Below are 20,181 nucleotides of genomic sequence, written 5' to 3' on the forward strand. Positions count from 1 at the left end.
CTCATGCTGAAATGCAATGCACATGAGGATGCAGGGTGCTGCCAGTAACATTCACACTGATGTCCCTGCTTTGGAAAGATCACAAAATAAAACGGTTCTTTTGTTCATCATTCATTGAAAACGGTGTAATATCCCACACGGCTTCAGTTCTGAGAAGTTTAGAAAGAAGGAAAGAAACAGCCTCACCAGTGAGTTTGAAGCTTGTGTTTCACACATTCAGGTCTTTGAAAGGGATCATTATTCCAAATCTATAAGAGAGGATTTAAATGAGAAGAGGATGCAGTAGTCTCAGATCAGTTGGAATGATGACCATGGTAGGATGGCTTTTCTTAATCCAAAGTTTCATACAGCAAGATCACAGTTGTAATGGTCTTGCCCAGACAAAACATCTGCTGAGATAACTCCAGCTTCTTTCACATAATCCCAGCAGTTTAAGCAGAAAATACCAGAAGCTGCTGCTGTTAAAAATTTGCTCTGTACAAATAAAGCGGCTTGCAGAAATGTGGTTCCTTTAAAATAATACAGAGGACTAATATTAATCTGACTGCAGCTCCTCACAGATAAGCCTGGAAAAGCTCCTACATTACCACACCAAACTGAAGCTCATTTTGATCTGGAAAAAATGTAACAAAAGTGTGCAGAAATGCCACTTCTTAAGTCAGCATTCTCAGATATCTGTGTTGAACATCACCACGCTCAACGGTGACATTGTCAAAGCTCAAAAGAACACTACTGAAGCGCTTCACATGGTTTTTTAAAAGCAGTCTCCTCCTCACTGAAAGGATTAAAATTATTTAGATGAACCATCTCTACCAGAGAAAGAGAAAGAGTGCTATATCTTATTTACTAGACAGAGGACAGTTTTGTAATATAACTTCTTGATGGCAGCTTTTTTTCACACGTTACTGAATCACCTTTAAGAAAACAGCTTGTCTTTCAAAATCAAATTTGCCACTGGGGGAATGTTTTGCTGTTGATTAGAAATCTATTTCTGGAGAATAGAACTGAAACTGAATGTAAGTGAAAAAAAATCAGTTCCTCTGTCCAGAAATAATGTTGTTTACATAAACTGCCAAATTGAGAACATGAATGCCTAGATGTCTGAGTTTAAAGGTTTAATCCATATTGGGTTCAGTTTTACTGTTGTACTCAGGAGCAGAACTGACACTGCACTTCATGAAAATGTCTAATGTGATAGGTACAAAGTGACTGTGGAAATATGCAACATTATTTCAGGCCCTAGTACAACGAGCCTCTGCTCCCTGCAGCAACTCCCATGGCAGAGATGGCTGAAAGGATGTGTGCAGTCCCCACCCATTCCCCTGCAAATTCTACACTTTTAATTACACAGCAGATCAATCTGGTTTGGAATAAACTGGCGGATTTTGGCTTAAAGTGAATTTGGCTGAAAAGGAGCAATCTTTTTCTGTAGAAATAATAGAATTTCTTACAGGTTCTAAGTGGCTCTGCATGTCCTGGGAAAAGTATAATGGACAAATTAATCAATCACAGGTTATGTTGTGGTATGTAAGTAAAATTACCACTAACTGCCAAATCTTTGAGTGCCGTAAGTGGAAACAACCCTACTGGCTACCATTTAATCTACCCTGTGATTCTGCATCCCTGTCTGTGCATGGCAGTAGTTGCTCTACTTAGATGTTGGTCTTCATGGCCAGGTCAGAACTAACAAATAATATGGGCAAAAGGCTCTTTAAAAGTGCTCTTTTGTCCCAAAGCAGGGTGACTTTACCCAGTGTATTGGATTGACCCTGGATGGGCACCAGATGCTCACCAGGTGCTCTATCACTTCTCTCCTGAGGTGGACAGTAGCAGAAAATATAACAAAAGATTCATGGGTCATGATATGGGCAGGGAGACATCACTCACCAGTTCCGACCATGGGCTACACAGACTTGGGGAAATCAATTTAATTTATTATGAGTCAAATCAGAGTAGGGTAATGAGAAATAAAACCAAATCTTAAAAAAACCCCTTCCATTCCCTGCCATCCCCCTCTTCTTGCCAGGCTCAACTTTGTTCCTGATTTCTCTACCTCCTCTTTCCCAGTGGTGCAGGGGGACAGGGAATGGGGGCTCTGGTCAGTTTATCACTCCTCAGGGGCAAGACTCCTCATATTTCTTCCCCTGCTCCAACATGGGGTCTCTCCCCTGGGAGACAACCCTCCATGAATTTTCCAGTGGGGGTGCTCCTTATAGGCTGCAGTCCTTCATGTATTGCTTCAGCATGGGTCCCCATGGGGTCACAGATCCTGCCAGCAACCCTGCTCCAGCATGGGCTCCTCCCTCTGTGGGGTCACAGATCCTGCCAGGAGCCTCTTCCTGGAAAGGGCTTCCCAAGGATCACAGCCTCCTTTGTGTGTCCACCTGCTCCAGTGTGTGTCCTCCATGGGCTGCAGGGGCACAGCTGTCTCACCATGGGCTGCACCAGGGGCTGCAGGGGAGCCTCAGCTCTGGCACCTGCAGCACCTCCTCCTCCTCCTCTTCCTCCTCCCTCCTCCTCCTCTTTCACTGACCTAGGGGTCTGCAGGGTTATTGCCCTCACGTATTCTCACTTCTATCTCTGGCTGCAATTCTGCAGAAGTTTTTTGCCCCTTATCAAATACCTTATTCAAGAGGTGCTACCACTGCCACTGATGGGCTTGGCCTTGGCCAGCAGTAGGTCCCTCTCAGAGCTGGCTGTTGCTGGCTCTCTTGGACAGGGGGAAAGTTTCTAGCATCCTCTCACAGCAGCCCCCCCTGCAGCAGTCCCACTACCAAAACCTTCCCATGCAAACCAGATACACCCAGAGTGCCCACTGGGAGCCTTGTCTGGGAATGAGCTTGAATGAGCTGGAGCTGTTCCATGAAGCATGCTTAATAACTAGACAAGAGAGATGGCCCTGCAGAGGGTGCTCAGCTCCCTTGTGTCTGGCTGTGCCTGGCACTCTAGGTGTAGCCTGGAGGACCTGAAACCAAAATTTCTCCCTGCTGAGCAGAGCTGGATGAAAGAACAAGTACATAACCTGTAGCATGGCTTGCCACCTGCTCCCTTAGAAAATTTGGGTTCTAATTTTACTTCCATTAGAATCTGCTCAGGCTTACAGAGGACATGTTTTTCATTAAGCCTTTTATTAATGTTATTGATTTTGAAGCTCTTAGTTGTTTGAAAATACTGTCTTTGTTGGTTCACAAATAACAGAGACATACAGTGTGAGCATTAACTTTTATTCTGAACCTTTATATTACATACAGAGACCTTCAGATTATATGGGTGTGTACCTATGGGGATTCTGAATAATCTTATCAGACAATATCCTATCCCTCATGTTCTGTGCTCTAGCTGTGGAGCACAGTAATTGCATTTAATATTGATAACATGGTTTTAAAAAGACTGGTTTTACTGGCTTCAGCATGTGTATCTTAAAAATTAAATTATGTTTTCATTTTAAAGAGACAAAAAAGAAATAGCAGTGTGTCCTGGTTTTAGCTAAGGTAGAGTTAATTTTCTTCAGAGTAGCTGGAATGGGGCTGTGTTTTGGATTTGTACAGGATATATAGCTAATAACAGGGATGTTTTAGTCATTGCTGAGCAGTGCTTGGACAGAGTCAAGGCCTTTTCTGGTCTTCATGCACCCCACCAGTGAGGAGGCTGGGGGTATACAAGGACTCAGGAGGGGACATAGCCAGGACAGGTGATGCCAGCTCTCACAGAGACATCCCTACCATATGGCATCATGCCCAGCATGTAAAGCTGGGGGCAGAAGAAGGAAGGGAAGGGACCTTTGGAGTGATGGCATTTGTTTTTGCAAGTTACCATTACCCATGATGGGGCCCTGCTCTCCTGGGGATGGCTGAACACCTGCCTGCCACGGGAACTGAGGGATGAATTATTTGCTTTGCTTTGCCTGGATGTGAGGCTTTTGCTTTACCTGTTAAACTGTCTCTATCTCAACCCACATGTGTTCTCACTTTTAGCCTTCCAATTCTCTTCCCCATCCCACAGGAGGAAAGTGAGTGAGTGAGTGGATGTGGGGCTTTGTTGCCAGCTGGAGTTAAACCACAACACAGTGGCAAAGAAAATATCCCTAGGGAAGCATGTGCATGAAGTTCCAGATGGAATTGAGAAAGGCAAAATGCAGCTGTCACAGTCTCACACAAAGGGGCTTGATACAGTGATACATTTCTCATCTTGGTAGCTATTGCCAGACTTCACTTTGTTCCTCTACACAATTTGTTTCTCCAAGAAAGCGCAGGCATGCAGCAGAGCAGCTATTGTGCCAACACAGAACAGAAAGACAGTCTTCATCCCAAGAGGTTGAAGATGAGATCTAAAATATATGCATCTATTTATTTAGGCAGGATGTAAAGAGGCAAAACACAAATGCCTACTTTTCCTTGAAACACTTCCTTGGGGACCCAAAGCTGGCTGAGGCACACCTCTGACCTGTGTTACATGCTTTTACAAACAGGCTGATAAGTATCATCCAGAGACACTTCAGCTCTTTTTGCTAGAGCTCCACACCAAGACCTTGTTTTTCATGCTGTTCAATAGCTAATACATGCCCTTCCTGCCCCCAAATTGTCTTTACTCAGTTAATTACTTTCATTATGAAAAGCTAAGCATGGTATTTTTTTAATGTTAAATCTATGCAGTCACTTGTCAGGTGGGTCAACAACAAAAGAAGGTTATGCATGTACAATAATTGGTTTTTGCAGGTGAGCCATGCCCTTGATTTTCTTCTGAATGTAGATTTTACTTCAAATATTTTGCTCAGGTTCCCTTGTGCTTTTTTCCACTACCTGCTGCAAGAGTTAAAAACTCAAATTTTCTTTGATTTAAGCTGTAAACAGACAGGTTAGAATAAAGGAAAGCATTGGGAGACACCAAATGAGCCAGCTTTCTGTCACTCTTTTCAGGCTGATTACAAGTCTCACACTGTGCTATGTGCCCTTGGAGTATTTTACAAAAGATTTAAAATCCGTTGAAAAGGTAAATGAAATTCATCCTGAAAAAAAAAAAGAAAAAAAAAAAGAAAAAAAAAAAAGAAAGGAACATTTTTTTGACAGTCTTTGTTCTACCAGATAAGATACTGCTTTGGTATCATTTACTGCCTCCATGCACAGTGAAGCATGCTGGCTTTAATACAGTATCACTGAATTGAGAGACATCCTAGCCTGCACCAGGCTCCAGGCTTTGCCATGCTGGAGCCACACTCCCCTCCAAATGGTTGTTGCTGCTTAGTGATTAAAAAAAAAAAAAAAAAAAAGACATTTTTCAGCCTTCTCACAAAGCTTGTATATTATTGTATGAAAAGTCTCATTAAAATTAGGACTAACCATCTTTCATTTGCCAGAGTTTAAGACTAAAAAATAACGGGAGTGCTACAAAATGTGTTAATACAATTTTAATCTCTGGTTTCTTTTAATCTTCTACATATCTGAGGTAGAATTGCTTCTCCTGAAGAATAAGGCATTCAAGTACATATTTTGTGTTTTCCCTGCTGTGTTAATGAAACTGGGCAGGTTCTAAGGAAATTGAATTAGTCTCATCTTTAAATATCCACTAATTTAAACAGGAGGACTGGAAAATTGGTCACTAGCTATTCAGTAAATAGCACTCTCAAATTGGCTGTCCCTATAATTGCTATGATTTTTTTTAATAACATTGATTTCTTTGTGCAGTGAAATAACATTGATACAAGCACATTCAGGACCATTAGTATGATTATTGCTCAGCTGTTTTCTGTAGGGCTCCTGCTTAAAAAAAGGATAGATTGAAATGACCTTGTATATATTTTGAAAAGATATTAAATAATATTTCTCTATCAAACTAGTAGCAAACCTCAGGGAGCCCACAGCTATAAACATTGTAAAGTTTAAAAAACAAATAATGTAAGCACTTTGGGAAAACATACACTAAGTCCTATTCTGATGAAACAAACTCCTGAATGTCTGATTCTTGACTATGCACCTTATGCTGTTATTTAGTTGCTTTTTAAAAATGTGACTTATATTGAGTATACCTGTATCACAGACCAGACATATTTCTGTCCCAGAGTTCCTGGACAGAGGTTTATGAACATGCCCACAGAGTCTGCAGTGTCCAGGGTGTACCCAGGCTGCACATCTACTGCTCAAGTGACAAGCATTTGCAGAGTCTGAGGTCTCTTCCTGTGCTGGGCTTACTGAGGAAGCACTGACCATCGGTCCATAAAATGAGCTGTATTCTTTGGCCCCTTACCTTTCAAACACCAAAGAGCTGAGTTGTGTATGTGTAAGGTGCACCTATGAGAAATTTGGGGATGATTGGAGAGGTGCCTGTCCAATTTTTTACTTAGCTGGCTCTTTGTTGGTCCCTGGCTGGTTTCATACAATGATGAATGATACTGTCCAGTATGTTAAAGGGAAATTTCAGAAGACAAATGAGAAAGACAAACGTAAGTTACAAAAATAATCCCATTTCCTAACCTTTAGAGGAACACACTACTAGTGAAAAGAAAGGAAACAGGAATGTATACATTCCATTATTATGTTTTCTTTTCTATATATTGTATATATTATGGCCAGCTGCATCTACCCACAACAGCTTCTTCAAGTTCCTGCACAGGAATGTGAACCTTTTTTAACAGCAACTTGAACGAGTTGGGAATGGAGGAGTGCAGTTGAAGCTGAGAAGAAGGTGGGGATTTTTGGATGGTTTAGGTTTTGTCTCTACTTATCATCATCCACCTCTATTGTGGCTGGCAATAATTTAATTAACCTTCCCCATGGTCAGTGTGTTTTGCCCATGATGGTAAATGGTGAGCAATTTTCTTGTCCTTATCTCAACCCATGAGCATTATTTTCCCTCCTATCTTGTTGAGGACTGGGGAGTGAGAGAGTGGCTGGTTTGGTATCTAGCAGCTGGCCAAGGTCAACCCATCAGATAGGGGTGTGGAGAAAATACAGGATCTTCACTCAGCTAGATATTTACTACAGGGGATAAAAACGTATCCTAACAACTCCACCTCTTTTTAACTAACTCTCCTAATCCCTTCCCTCACTTCCCCTACATGTTTGTTTATGTTTATGGAGGCAGTGGCTCCATGAATATTCATTTCCTTCTTGTGCTTAGGGTTCTGTTGATGAAGACATGTAGCCTGGTAATGCTTTGAGATGCCACCATCTGCCTCAGCTAAAGAATACTGCTGCAAAGTGTGGAATGTGGAACCTGAAGGTAAAACAAAGCTTCCCAGGTACCTGTGGAAACAGGCAAACCAAGGGGACAATTCATTTCCACAAGAAAAAGGCAATTATGCAGGTCTGGAATTCAAGTAAATGTAGCAGGTTATGGCTCTTTGTTCAGTGGGTGGAGACACTTAACAAAAACTCCTTCCTTGCTGCTAGGGGCTTTCCATGTGCTAGGCTGCCCACATGGCAATAGATAAAAGGCCAGGGCTTTAGGAGTCAGTGAAGATTTAGAATGCTGCATTTTTGCAATATCTAGTAGAAGTATAGACTAGGTCATTTGGAACTGTCCAAGTATAGTTTGAAGCATTTGCAGACTCCTACAGTGTTTTTTCATTCAATTTGTCTTCTTTTGGTTAACAGTGTGAGTCTGTTTAATATTTCCTTGGAAGTTATATTTTTAGCCACCTCAGCACTCTTGTTGCTCCACATCATCCTCAAAGCTGAGTACAAAACCTTGGCTTGAGATCTCTAGGTTATCCTTTCAGCATTATTCTGTGTTATTAAGGTTCAGTTACTGTAGCTCTACAAATCTGTTCATACGACCAATCACTAAATTACCTGTGCTCACTGTTTCCTTCATGCTTCTATGAAGGTAGATCTGCTTATTTTTGCTTGTCCTCATATCATAGTTCCATGGAATAATTCCATTTAGAAGGGACCTTGGGGCTGTTCAGCCTCTGCAAAGAGCCTGTCCATCTCTTGCTCACTCGTCCTGACAGTGTGCAGCTGCTCACCTCCTCTGCAACTCCTTTGTCTGCCAAAGCTCCCGCTGCATGTCCTGCCACAAGGACACCATCACTGTCCCCAGCCTGAGCCCCAGGGCAGCAACCAGGCACTGCCTGGTGCTGTGCCTGAGGCTTGGCATCCTTGGTTCTGTGGCACCCTCCCACACAACTCCACCTGGAATGAGGTCTCCAGTTGCTGAGGGCCAGGCTTCCTCCAGGGAGGAGACCATGTTCATGGTGCCTCACCACTGTCTTGGGATTATGTATAGAAAACCTTTTTGGTTTTGGCTATATATACCCACCATTCATACATTTTGGTTCTTCCAGTTGTCCAAAGAAGGTTTTTTGACTTCTTCCTGCTCGGCTGGGCTGTAGCAGACACCCATCACAATGTCATCCATGATGATCTACCTTCTAACTCTGACCCATAAGCTTTTTGCCCAGCTCATCGCCCTCCCCAAGGCAGAGACAGCAGCACCCTCCTTGCTCTCTCATTTAAGGAGCAGACCTTCCTTGCTCTCTCATTTAAGGCAACTCTCAGTTGTCCTGATTTCCCAGAAAATGAATGAGGTCTTGCCTCACCATGCTGTCATATACACTGACCTTATTTGTGTGCATAACATTAGGATGGCCCCATTTCTTCTCCTTTCTGCCTTATGTTGGATGTAAGATCTCTCATCTGTATCACCCCACATCCCTTCCTTGCCAATCACTTCCTCACTTTATTTTAAGTCATCATCACCTCTCTCCTCCATCACTTCTAGTGTAAAACTTCCCCAGGTTGGCCAGCACATTGGCAAAGACATTTTTTCCCTCTTTGGTCAGAGGAATCAAATCTCTTCCCAGAAGTTCTTGATCATCAGAAAGGCTTCCAAGGTTTTGAAGACAAATCTTTGTTGTTGCCACCAGCTATGCAATCCCTCGTGAACATATAGGATTCTTCCCCTCTGCCTCAAGGCCCTCCCCTCAGTGATGGCACCAAGAATACACTGCTTTGGCCTCTGCACCCTTGGCTACCACCCTTGGATCCATGTAGTCATGCTTGATATGCTCCATGCCTCCCCTGACCTCACTGCTGCCCCCATGGAGGAGCAGCAGTAGGAGAAAGTCCCAAATCTGACGAGACTCTCCACAACACCCTAGATCCAAAACTCCCCAGCAAACCTCCTCTAATTAACTTGCAGCTTTATCTCCAGGGAGCTCCCAGGAGTGTCCCTAAGATCCCGGACAGATCCTGAAGCTGAAGGCAGCACCTGCTGTTGGCTGCCTGTGTTACCTGTGCTGTCAGGTGTCCCCTGCTGTGGCTCCCTGGCAGTGCCATGCAAAGGATGAAGGCAGGAGACCTGCACCTCTGAGGTCTGTGGGGCAGTGAGAGCACACTGGGTGGCAGGGTCTGTGTCCTCACACCGAGGCTCAGGCTTGGCTCTGCAGCGGGGCTGGCCCCATCTTTATCCCAGAGCAGAGGAAGAGCCAGCCCCATATGAAAGGAGAAGAGTTGGGGTTTTTTTGTGAGCCTTTTCTTTAATTTTTCATGATCTTTTTTGAAAAATAAGTTATGTTTTGTTTCTTTTTTCCAGTACCATTTTGTTTTGAATGGTTGGCAATCTTTGTTGGTACTTGCCTAAAGGAAAAGGATACCCTGATGGGGAGGGGAAGTGTTTTAACAATAAGCTCATGTGCCATCATGTCCAATGCTTTTCATCTTGTACAAATGTAGGTGAAAAACTCCTACCTTTTAGACCTGACTGAAATCAGAAAGGAAAACCAAAAAACTGTGAAGACTGTAACCTCTTTCCATGATAGAATTGGAAGAACAGATGAAGAACAAATGCATAACACAGTTCAAAGTTTTGAAAAGAGGTAAACAAGCTGCAAAAGTGTGGAGGAGATAATTCTGGAATTACTGCATTTAAGTACAGGCTCTACTGGGGATGTGTTGGTACACCACTGATCTCAGAAGGCCTGCTTAGTGAAATGAAATAGAGGCAGCCAAGTGCTTGGCTTAGCCTCTGTACTTTTCAAAACACCAGGAGGCATCTCAAGCAAACAAAAATTCAATCAGTGGCTTTCCTACAGCCCAGAAAAGAGTTTTTAAGAGATAACAATTCTGAAAACTTGGATGCAGAAAGCCCTGGGCTGGCTGTTGGTCTGTGTAGTAGTTGTGATAGTATTGCCTGATTTAGACATAAACAATTGAAGAGATAACCTTATTTTTACATTGAAAAAATTATATCAGATGTGGCTAATTGGAGACTAGAGGCAGGGAAGTGCTTAGAGGCACAGTAATTGTTTTTGTCTGATCAGAAGGATCAAAAAAGAATCCCTTAGAGAGATAAATTTAAAAATAAGATTCTTGTGGCATATTGATCATAGGACTGATTTTTCCTGGACATGCCTGGACAATATGCTGAATGTGTTTAAACACAGTCGTGTTACCAACGATCTGAAGGATTTGTTCTCTTAACTACACATCTTGTTCTATATAATGGTCACATTTCCATTTGTCTGCTCAACAGCAGCACTTAAGAAGATACAACTTTTCTATTCTTTCAGGAATAGTGGACTTGCTATCTGCCTGTGAATATCTGTGTTTATAGGAATTTCAGTGTTATGGATCTGAGTGAATGATTGCTAATTATTCAATGATTTTCAATAGAATAATTTTGTTTCAAGATCACATTGACCCACTGTTTAATGGCTGAGGACAGATAAAGACCACTAATTCAGACACTGAGTCTCCTGTGGCATCAAGCCCAGACTACTGAGGTGAAAAGAGTGGGAGACCTTTGGGAAGCCCAGCACAGCTGGCTGGGCTAGCACCAGCCTGCCCTCTTCATCCTCTGAAACCTGTCATGAGTCAGGACTTGTGCCTGGGAATGTCTGAGCTGCTGCTGGAACCTGGGGCTCTGGGTGAGCTCATCTGATCAGGAAGAAGAGGAGATGCTGCTGTCCACTTTATCTTTCCCTCTGTCTGCACATGCCAGCATTTCTGAAACAGGACCGTTTTTTTCCCTTCCTGCCACAAAACACAATACAAAGTGAATAAACTTAGAGTTTTGTGATGGAGCATTGTTCAAAATACCCTTGGGAACCTCATCATAAAGGAACTTCTCTAGTATTATACAGCCTCGTTCAGGAAAAGCCTCTGGGAGGGACAGATCCTGGTGTACACACACGAGGCATTCAGAGCAGGAGGTGCCCAGGAAGAATAGCTGGGATTCCCTTCTTTGATGTGTGCCTCGAGATTTGCTATTTTTTCAGCTACAATGAGATTTCACTAGAGGGACATAAATACTGGTAAAATGGATGAAGTCAATGTCAGCCTGAAAAATTCCCAGTCTTGAAGTGCAAGAGTGATATCACTCAGTAAGAGAAGAGAGATTTGAAAACGCTTTGTCTCTGTGAGCACTCCTGCTCTGTCAGGGCTCTTCTATCACCTTGAGAAAGGGATGCTGAATACACACCCACACAAAGCACTCATTTCAAGAGAGCATTTCTCTCCCACAATAGTTTTCAAATCTTCTCTTGTTCAGCCAGCTGCTGTTGTGCAGCCTGCTTTGAGTGGCTGAACCTGTTTGAACCTCGTTCGGGATCCACTCTTCCTCATTTGCCTTCTCAGCTGCACAGATGCTTTTCAGAGACAAACCCTGACCCTGGAGAGTGGAACAGGGCACTCCAGAGTGGGACCATCCCAAGCACAGGCTGGTTTTGCTCTAGGCCTGTTTGGAGAAGAGTGAAGGTTTCATATTGGCTGAGCCTTCTGGCCCTCTTACTGTTCCTCTAGCTGGTCTCCTGTAAGAGTGAACATCTCCCTTTTTAATGGATGCACGGCCAGCTCACCACATGCTGAGAGAGCTGACAGAAACAGCTGAGTTTCCTTCTTTGCTTCTTGATTTAACTTCACCATGGTGCTTGAGTTAGAAACACAAACTTGTCCTCTTAACATACTAGTTACTGAGCAGTCTCGATGTTGAAGATATTTCTGTCCCCGTTGCAGGCTTTTCTAGAGGGTGTCGTGTTAATAATACCTGGCCAGTGCCAGATCTTTTCATTCCTCTCTGCTGTTGCTTTTATTACCCATTTCTGCTAACTAAGGACAGAAAAGCCAATGCCACTCTCTGTCCTTTTGCTTTTGAGGCATTGCAATCAGCCCAAGCAGGACATAAGATGTATTTTTATCTGCTAGTTACTCCATCTTCTCTGGCATTCATGTCTCACTGCACCATTCCTCAGCCTAACAGCATTTGTAAATTGTACTACAAATATTAGTGAATCCCAGAAAAAAGGAAGGAAGAAGGAAAGGAAGGAAAGGAAGGAAAGGAAGGAAAGGAAGGAAAGGAAGGAAAGGAAGGAAAGGAAGGGAGGAAGGGAGGAAGGGAGGAAGGGAGGAAGGGAGGAAGGGAGGAAGGGAGGAAGGGAGGAAGGGAGGAAGGGAGGAAGGGAGGAAGGGAGGAAGGGAGGAAGGGAGGAAGGGAGGAAGGAAGGAAGGAAGGAAGGAAGGAAGGAAGGAAGGAAGGAAGGAAGGAAGGAAGGAAGGAAGGAAGGAAGGAAGGAAGGAAGGAAGGAAGGAAGGAAGGAAGGAAGGAAGGAAGGAAGGAAGGAAGGAAGGAAGGAAGGAAGGAAGGAAGGAAGGAAGGAAGGAAGGAAGGAAGGAAGGAAGGAAGGAAGGAAGGAAGGAAGGAAGGAAGGAAGGAAGTTTTAAGCTTTACTAATGCCCCTCTAGAAGTAAAAACATTTGAAAGTAAAAGCAAGACTGGTTCAACTTTCACATAATTACCAGATTGTATTCAGACGAAGAATAATTTATCCTTTGGCTGATCTGAAAAAAGGAAAAAATATGTTATCCCATTTCACATATGAAGAACAGAAACATAAAAGCCTAAACTCTTCCTGTCCCAGTTAGAGCTTCCAAGTGGGACAGCTGTGCTAGGAGCAGCAGTGCTTCCTTTGGCATTCATGGAGCAAAACAGGCACCTCAGAGAACTGTTTCTGAAAGCAGCAATTGTGCTACTTACACAAATATGCTTAACACTGACAACCCACTGTTTCCACAATCACACATAAGAATCCCAAAACCACCAACTGTCTCAAATCAGAAGACTTAAAAAAAAATGCACTCAGGGGTTCTTCCATTTTCTGCAGCTGTTAGGTAGAGGTAGGTCACAGATTTTCTTAACAACAAGACTCAAAAAGATTTTTTTCAACTGTAAGATTCTGGAGTAATCTGACATTTACTGATTTTAATGTTTTCAGAAAAAAATGATGGGCCTCTCACAAACTTCACACAAGACTAAAGATGGAGAGCTGGCAACTTTACATCTCCCTTCTCCAAATGATAGATTTGAAATGCCAGTTTTCCAGCAGGGCTTCCCTTGCCTGACTGACAGTGTTTCTGTTGTTGTTTCATGCAGCCAGCCTGACCAATGAAGTGGCACTGCCTGGCTGGCCAGCTGGTGTCAGATGCTCCCCCTGCCATGTGCTCCTGCCAAGGCTCCACACACAATCCCTTCTTTTGAAAAGCCAGCTCATTTCCATTTGCAGCCAGCTCTATTCACATTTCTCTCAGAGTTAGTGACAATAAATATTATAAAATCACACAGATCCAGATGGTGTGGGTTGGAGTTGCCAGCTGTTCTACCACTTGTGAATTGCCTCTCTTGTCCTGCAGCTTGGCTTCCAGAGAAAGCATCTCATCTATTTCCTATGGTCTCATTGCATTTCTTTGCAAGTCATCCCCATCCTGAGATATTTTCAACTTTCACTGTAGATATATATAAAGGAGAGACAGGCAAAGCAAATTGGAGACAGAAAAATCAAAGAATCCTTTACCTCAGAAATTGAGGATTATTTTTCAAATAATGACCTTAACCTCTCAACAGCTTCCCAGTTTTCAGCCATGAAAAGAAACCACTTCAAGGGTTCAGCTCATTTTCACTAATTCTCTCTCGCAGGAGACTTATATCTGAAAGAGAAGCAAAGGTTTTCTTATCTTGCCCATAGTTATCCTTGCAAAATGACCACAGAAATTGAAATGCTGACAAGGCCTGTGTGACCAGCACTGTGTAAATCCTAAACATTGTGACAGCTCCCTTGTTCTTCTGCTCTGAGTTTTCCCACGAGTTTTGACTCTTTGAGCCTCGGGTGGTATCTGCAGGCCTGATGCAGTCTGCAGCTGAGTGAAGCCAGCATCCAAATGATTCCCAGAGCTGGGAGAAAGGCTGTAACACAGCAATGGTTAACAGGACTGGCACTAACATAGATGTGAAGATACTCAACTGCCTCTGCTTTCATCCTTATACTGGGCTCTCTTCTGAGACTTTTTGTTGAAAAGGAATGCAGACAAGAGTGAGTAGAAGGCAAGTGAGGTGGGATCAAGCCCAAAGTCAAGCAGCAAGGACAAGGAAAACTCAAATTTTCCCAGTAAGAATAGGGAAAGAGAAAGCCTGAGGCCAGAAGTGTGAGTAAATCCACTAGCCATGGGCCATGATGTAAGTCAGCAGCCTCTTGGGCTGTGGTGCCAGAAGGGAGCAGGCACCAGTAGTGATGCAGATGCTCACAGCCACTGCTCTGGCTGATGCCATGGTCTGGGGCTGTGATGGTGGGACAAGGGTGTTTGAGGAGGAAAAAATGTCCTCAGGGGCTCTCCAGGCTGGTGTCTGAGGCATCAGAGTGTTTTACAAGCAGTCTATCTCATTACATTTGCAGCAAACACGTTTCAATGGCTTTGTTTAATGTCCTCTTTCCCTTGCCTAGTCTCCAAATAACAAAAAGTAATGAAGAGGCAGGTCCAGACCAGCCATGGGCCAAGCCATCCTGTTAGGCTCAGTGAGGAGCATGGTTGGGCACAAGTCAAGCCCAGGAATCTGTGCCTGAGCTTGATCCCAGCTCCAGTGGAGGTGCCCACCATGGGGTCTCATGGTTTTCTCACTCAGCTCTTTTTGCAGTGGTGTGATCCCACGTTACAGTGCTGCAAGGGGTCAGGGCTGCATTGAACACAGACAGCCAAACCCCTCCTGGAATACTGCAGAGGCTGTTGGTGCACTCAGGACCAAAATAATGAAGAATCATGAAGATAGTTGTTCCACTAGGGTTCACAAGTTTCCATCCTTGCAGAAATCCTGCTCAAGGTAGGCTCAGGACTTTTGAAGAAAGCCTTTAAGTTCAAGTTACAGGAAGGTAAAATTGTATTTGTAGATCCATAAATGCATCAGATATTGAATGCAGCATAAGCCTCTAGAAATACTCATCATTTCTCCTTATCTCCATGCCAATGACAACCAATCAGTTCTGGATGAGAGGATGAGAAAGAGAGTAGGAGAGAAGGGCAGTGCCCACCTCTAGTCTATACACACACCCCATCTCACAATGGCATGAAAGCTCTTCTTCCCTTTCTCAACCCCTTACATAAAAAATATCCTTGGGTCAGAAACTTTCCAATTCAATCCACTCCTTTCTGTGTCTGCTCTCTCAGCATCCCTCTGTGCAGAACCTTGAAATATTTCATTAATTCCCAGCTGTCTTCTGATGCTGGAATTTTACCATCAGAGACTGCCCACAAGTGGGATATCAGGGATGTTGGAAACATTTCACTTAATAGATAAGACAATTTAGGGTTAGGCAACCACCAAACTGTAGTTATCTGGTCACAAATTTCACATTTGATATGATATTTTTAAAATTCTATATTTTAATTTTATACCAAAGGATTCAGTCAGCAAAATCCTATTTTTACCTTTGTTCTCAGTCTGCTTATACCAAAACACTGGGATTTGTATAATTTCCCAAATTATTTCTGAAAAAAGTGTATGATGCTCACTGAGATTTACTCAGGTGCCAGTGGGAGAGTCGTATCTGACACAGCTTTTATCCTACATGTAATTTCAATAAACATGTCCCAGAGGAGACAGATTCTCTCCAGTAAAGATCCTTAAACTACAGTGTGACTTTTACTATATAAATTTATCATTCTTCTGACTTTATATTGAAAGATCTTTGCAAAGTTCTTTCCAAATTCTACCTTGAATTTACCTGGTAGGAGCCCTATTATCTCAGTAGCAGTGCAGCAAATGAGTCAGCAGAGAATGTGCCACTGGGTGTGTTCCTCAGTCATCCACATCTGCCTGTTTGGGGACACGTCTGAAACAGGCAGCAGCGCTCCCAGCCGTGCCCCAGGGAGGCTCTTACACTAAGAGAGTGTGACTCAGCAACATTTCTTAATTATCTGATGGTTGCAGGAGACTTCAAGATTGAAATATTGTCAGCAGCATTTTATCCAAAGTGGTGAAAAGCTTCTAAAAAAGCACTTTTGGGACACATTCTTGCCAGCTTTATGGCACTGGGTCTCTATTACCATAAACAAACTCTGATACCTGAGTGTGGCCCTCTGGGAAATTTCATATAAAGCCACAGGAAGGCTCATTTTTGCAACCTCCTACACCTCTGTCCTTAGAAGCAATGGTACTCCCTGTGTAGGCTGGGCCTGGGCTGGGATCTCTGTTTCCCAAGGGACTGTGGCCTTCTCTTGCTGCTCCTCAGTGTTGGCAAGGCTGCACTGCCTGGCCCAGGGGTCATGGGTTTGTCACCATCTCTCCAGGAGAACAGAGCTTGGCACCAGGTGTCTGCACGGTCTGAAGGTGGGATAACAGCCAGGGCCTTGGAAATAGGGACAATGATTGAGTAAAGAGGCCCCAAAACACATACCAATGCACAGGTGGGCTGCTACCTATCGTTTAGATGGGCAATGTGGAAAGCTGGGAGAAGCTGCTTCTGCTTTGGAAAAGGGAGCAGCAGCTGAGCAAGGAAAGAGCAGTGAGCAACAGGCACCTGCTGCAGCCTGGAAGGTAGAGCCCCCTCCAGGACCAGGCAGGGTGTAGCCCTAGGAGGTCAAGTGCTGGGAATTGCCTCAAAATTCAGCCTTATAAAAGGGTCAGATTTGGGGAGGAAGAGGAAAAACCAGATGCTTGCTGTAGATATATCTTTCCTCATTGAAGAGCTGGGTGTGATCACCTGCACAGCAGTGCCTGAGGCCAGGCAGGACATGGCCACCAGTGCCATTTGCACAGGTCATGGTGCTGGGCACCCACAGATGCAGCAGGATCACTGAGAAGTGCCAGCTTTGGGCACTTTGGGTGTGCTGGTGACCGAGGAGGAGTAAGAAGCAACCACCAGAGGGGAGGAGGGGGTGTTGTTAATGTGTGCCAGCATAACAAAGGGGTTATTTTGACATTTTAAACTGTAAAAAAAAAAAGGCTCCATTATCACAGTGTCCTTACCATAAAAGAGAAAAGGAGAAAAATAGAAACAAACCTCTTTTAAGTAAAGAGTTAAAATACAGGGGTCCATAGTAATATTTTCAAATCTGACTGAAGAACTAGACTACTTCTGAGCTTCCTCTTGATGCAGAAAAAACCTTCACAGACTTCCTAAGAGCACCTGTTATTAAGTATCAGCATTAGGTGCCTTGTAGTTTTGAATAATGCTACTAAATTTCTGCATTTTCAGTTAACTAAGTACTACAGATCTGCCTACAACCGACTGAGGGTCCCATATAGGACCAAAGATCCCAAGTCCTAGTTCTCAGAAGTAATTCAAGGCTCTAATTTCAGCTGCCAGTTTGGATGCTGAGAATTCAAGGCTTCCTTGTGTAAGTTTTCAGAGGAAATTGAAGAAATGAAAATGTGAGGTTTCTTTTTTTTTTTTTTTCCTTCCTATTCTGAAATTTGAAACAGCTGTCAGAAAATGTTTATAACCATACATAGTGCTCAATAAATGTCTAAACCTGGAAGGAACTATGCATGAATTATGTCTGATTTATACATTAAATAAAAATAGAAAGAGCCAGTTGAATTTTAAACATTCCCCCCACATTCAGTAAAACTAGAAATTAAAATGTCTATAGAATATTTCCTGCAAAAATGTCTAATGCATTGCATATACAATATAAAAAACATTTTAAAAGCATTCTGCGAGTTTATCAGACAAGGTAAATGCTTAGGCCTAACTAAACCTTCTTAAATTGGCTTTTCATAGTGAAAAATAGTTTTATTTTAACCTCACCCTATAAAGTGCAATCCAAGATTAAACATAAGGAAAGATCTGAGCTGCCATTAATTGCTGGAAGTTATTGCTCTTGGACAGGTCAATAAACTCAGAGGGCACATAACAGCCCCCAGGGTGAGGCAGGACAATCCCCACCCCAGCCCTGCATCCTGACCAGACCCCTCTGAGAAGGTCAAATCTTCAGCTCATCTCTTTTTGGGGCAATGAAGCCTGTTGGATTATGGCATCTTTGGAGAGGTGGGAGCAGGGCCATGACTGCCCCAGACTCTGCCTGTGCCAGGCAGGAGTGACAGCCAAGGTGCAGACAAAGCAGGGCACACCAGTGTTTCTAAACATCCAATCCACCTGCCCCCACTGAAGAGAGACCCTTTTTACAGAACAGGTTTCATGGAGCTGAAGCTCCAGGTCCCTTATAGGTACAGATGAGTCAATAAAGTCGTGCTAAAGTTTTGCCTACAATGTAATGCAGCTCTGAAGATATGTGAATGTAACATCCAAAAAGCAATGCCATTACATGTCTTTATTTAGTTGCAAAATACTTTGGTAGATACTTTTACTGCTTCTTTGGAGGATTATTTTTAAACTGCAGATACTCTCCAGTCATACTTACTGATTTAACTTTGCAGAGATAATACTTGGCCTGATTAACCCCAGAGAATGAAGATATTTAATATTTTTTCTTCCAGTTTATTACCCATCCCTGGGAAACAAAGCAAAATAAATCAATTAAATGTAATTTTAAGAAGAGTATTCCCAGGTTTAGTTAGCTAAATCACATTTTTTGCAATTAATGTGGCCTTTATAGATGTTTTAGACATTTCTCAAGATCATCAAAATAAAACATTCTAATCCCAGTTTTACAGCACAGCTCTGTTAGAAAATTTTTTCAGTGGAACAATTTCAAAACAATACTTTGTGGTTTAGCTCCCTAAACCACAGAGGTAGTTGCCATTTATTCTGGCTGTCTCCACCACCACTCTGTGCATAACAAAAGTGCTTCCCAGCTCACCTTGCACAGACACTAGCACTGCCACTTCTGTCCCTCCTTGTGTGCTCTCCCCTCCAGTGCAGAACTGAGCTCTGTGTGTCACCACCACCCCAGCAGCTGGCAATTCCCTAGATTTTACCCCCCAGAATAAAGCAAAGGAGGTGAGTGGATGCCCTGAGAGATGGAGATGGCAGGAACAGCAGGCAGCTCCCCTCCCGAGCTGACAGGCTGTGTGCCTGTGCTCCATGTGGGTCCCTGCCCCAGGGCTGGGGGAGGCAGTGGGCAAGGCACAGGGGGCTGGATCATCAGCCCCTTGCTGCACCTGCTCCAGAAGCTGCTCAGGCTCTATTGAACTAAGGGCCAGCTAAATTTGGGATATCAGTTTAGGCTCTTACTCTTGGAATGAGCACCAACAAAACTTCACAAGTGGCTCTGGCGCCCGTGAGGGTCTGTGCTCACACAAGAGCAGAATTTTTACTGCAGACATACTCAAAGTCAAAGTTGCAGGAGCTTCAGCCAGCAACATCAGTAAGTGTTTCCACAGAGGCCCTGGCCCTTTTTGGTGCAGTTCATGCTCCCAGGGCAGAGGGTGACTGCCTGACAGCCAGTCTTGGCCAAGGGGCAGGTGAGCCACAGCGGCTGCCTCTGGGAGCTGTGACTGAGTTTGCTGGGGAGACCAACACACTGACAACCAATGATATTGGCTGGGGAGACCAACACACTGACAACCAATGATATTGGCTGGGGAGACCAACACACTGACAACCAATGATATTGGCTGGGGAGACCAACACACTGACAACCAATGATACTGGCTGGGGAGACCAACACACTGACAACCAATGATATTGGCTGGGGAGACCAACACACTGACAACCAATGATATTGGCTGGGGAGACCAACACACTGACAACCAATGATATTGGCTGGGGAGACCAACACACTGACAACCAATGGTATTGGCTGGGGAGACCAACACACTGACAACCAATGATATTGGCTGCGAGTTCAGTGCCAACCCTGGGTGACCTGACAACACAGAAGTAGACTTATAGAGCCATCTTAACACCAAGCTTGATTTGAGACTAAGACCACATGGGAAGTCCTCCTTCAGTGTGAGGAGAACCTGTTTCTCCTCTTTAAGAAGAAACATTTGAGATTAGGAAACCCTTTCCAAATT

At 43.6% G+C, this 20,181-nt stretch overlaps 1 long non-coding RNA gene across 2 annotated transcripts in view; it reads left to right on the forward strand.

Annotated features, from left to right (window-relative positions):
• Positions 1-20,181, forward strand: part of LOC143693512 (uncharacterized) — a 173,212-nt gene that overhangs the window by 114,646 nt on the left and 38,385 nt on the right. The gene's annotated exons all lie outside the window — the stretch shown is intronic.

Source organism: Agelaius phoeniceus, chromosome 3 (genome assembly GCF_051311805.1).
Source record: "Agelaius phoeniceus isolate bAgePho1 chromosome 3, bAgePho1.hap1, whole genome shotgun sequence".
Taxonomy (NCBI): domain Eukaryota; kingdom Metazoa; phylum Chordata; class Aves; order Passeriformes; family Icteridae; genus Agelaius; species Agelaius phoeniceus.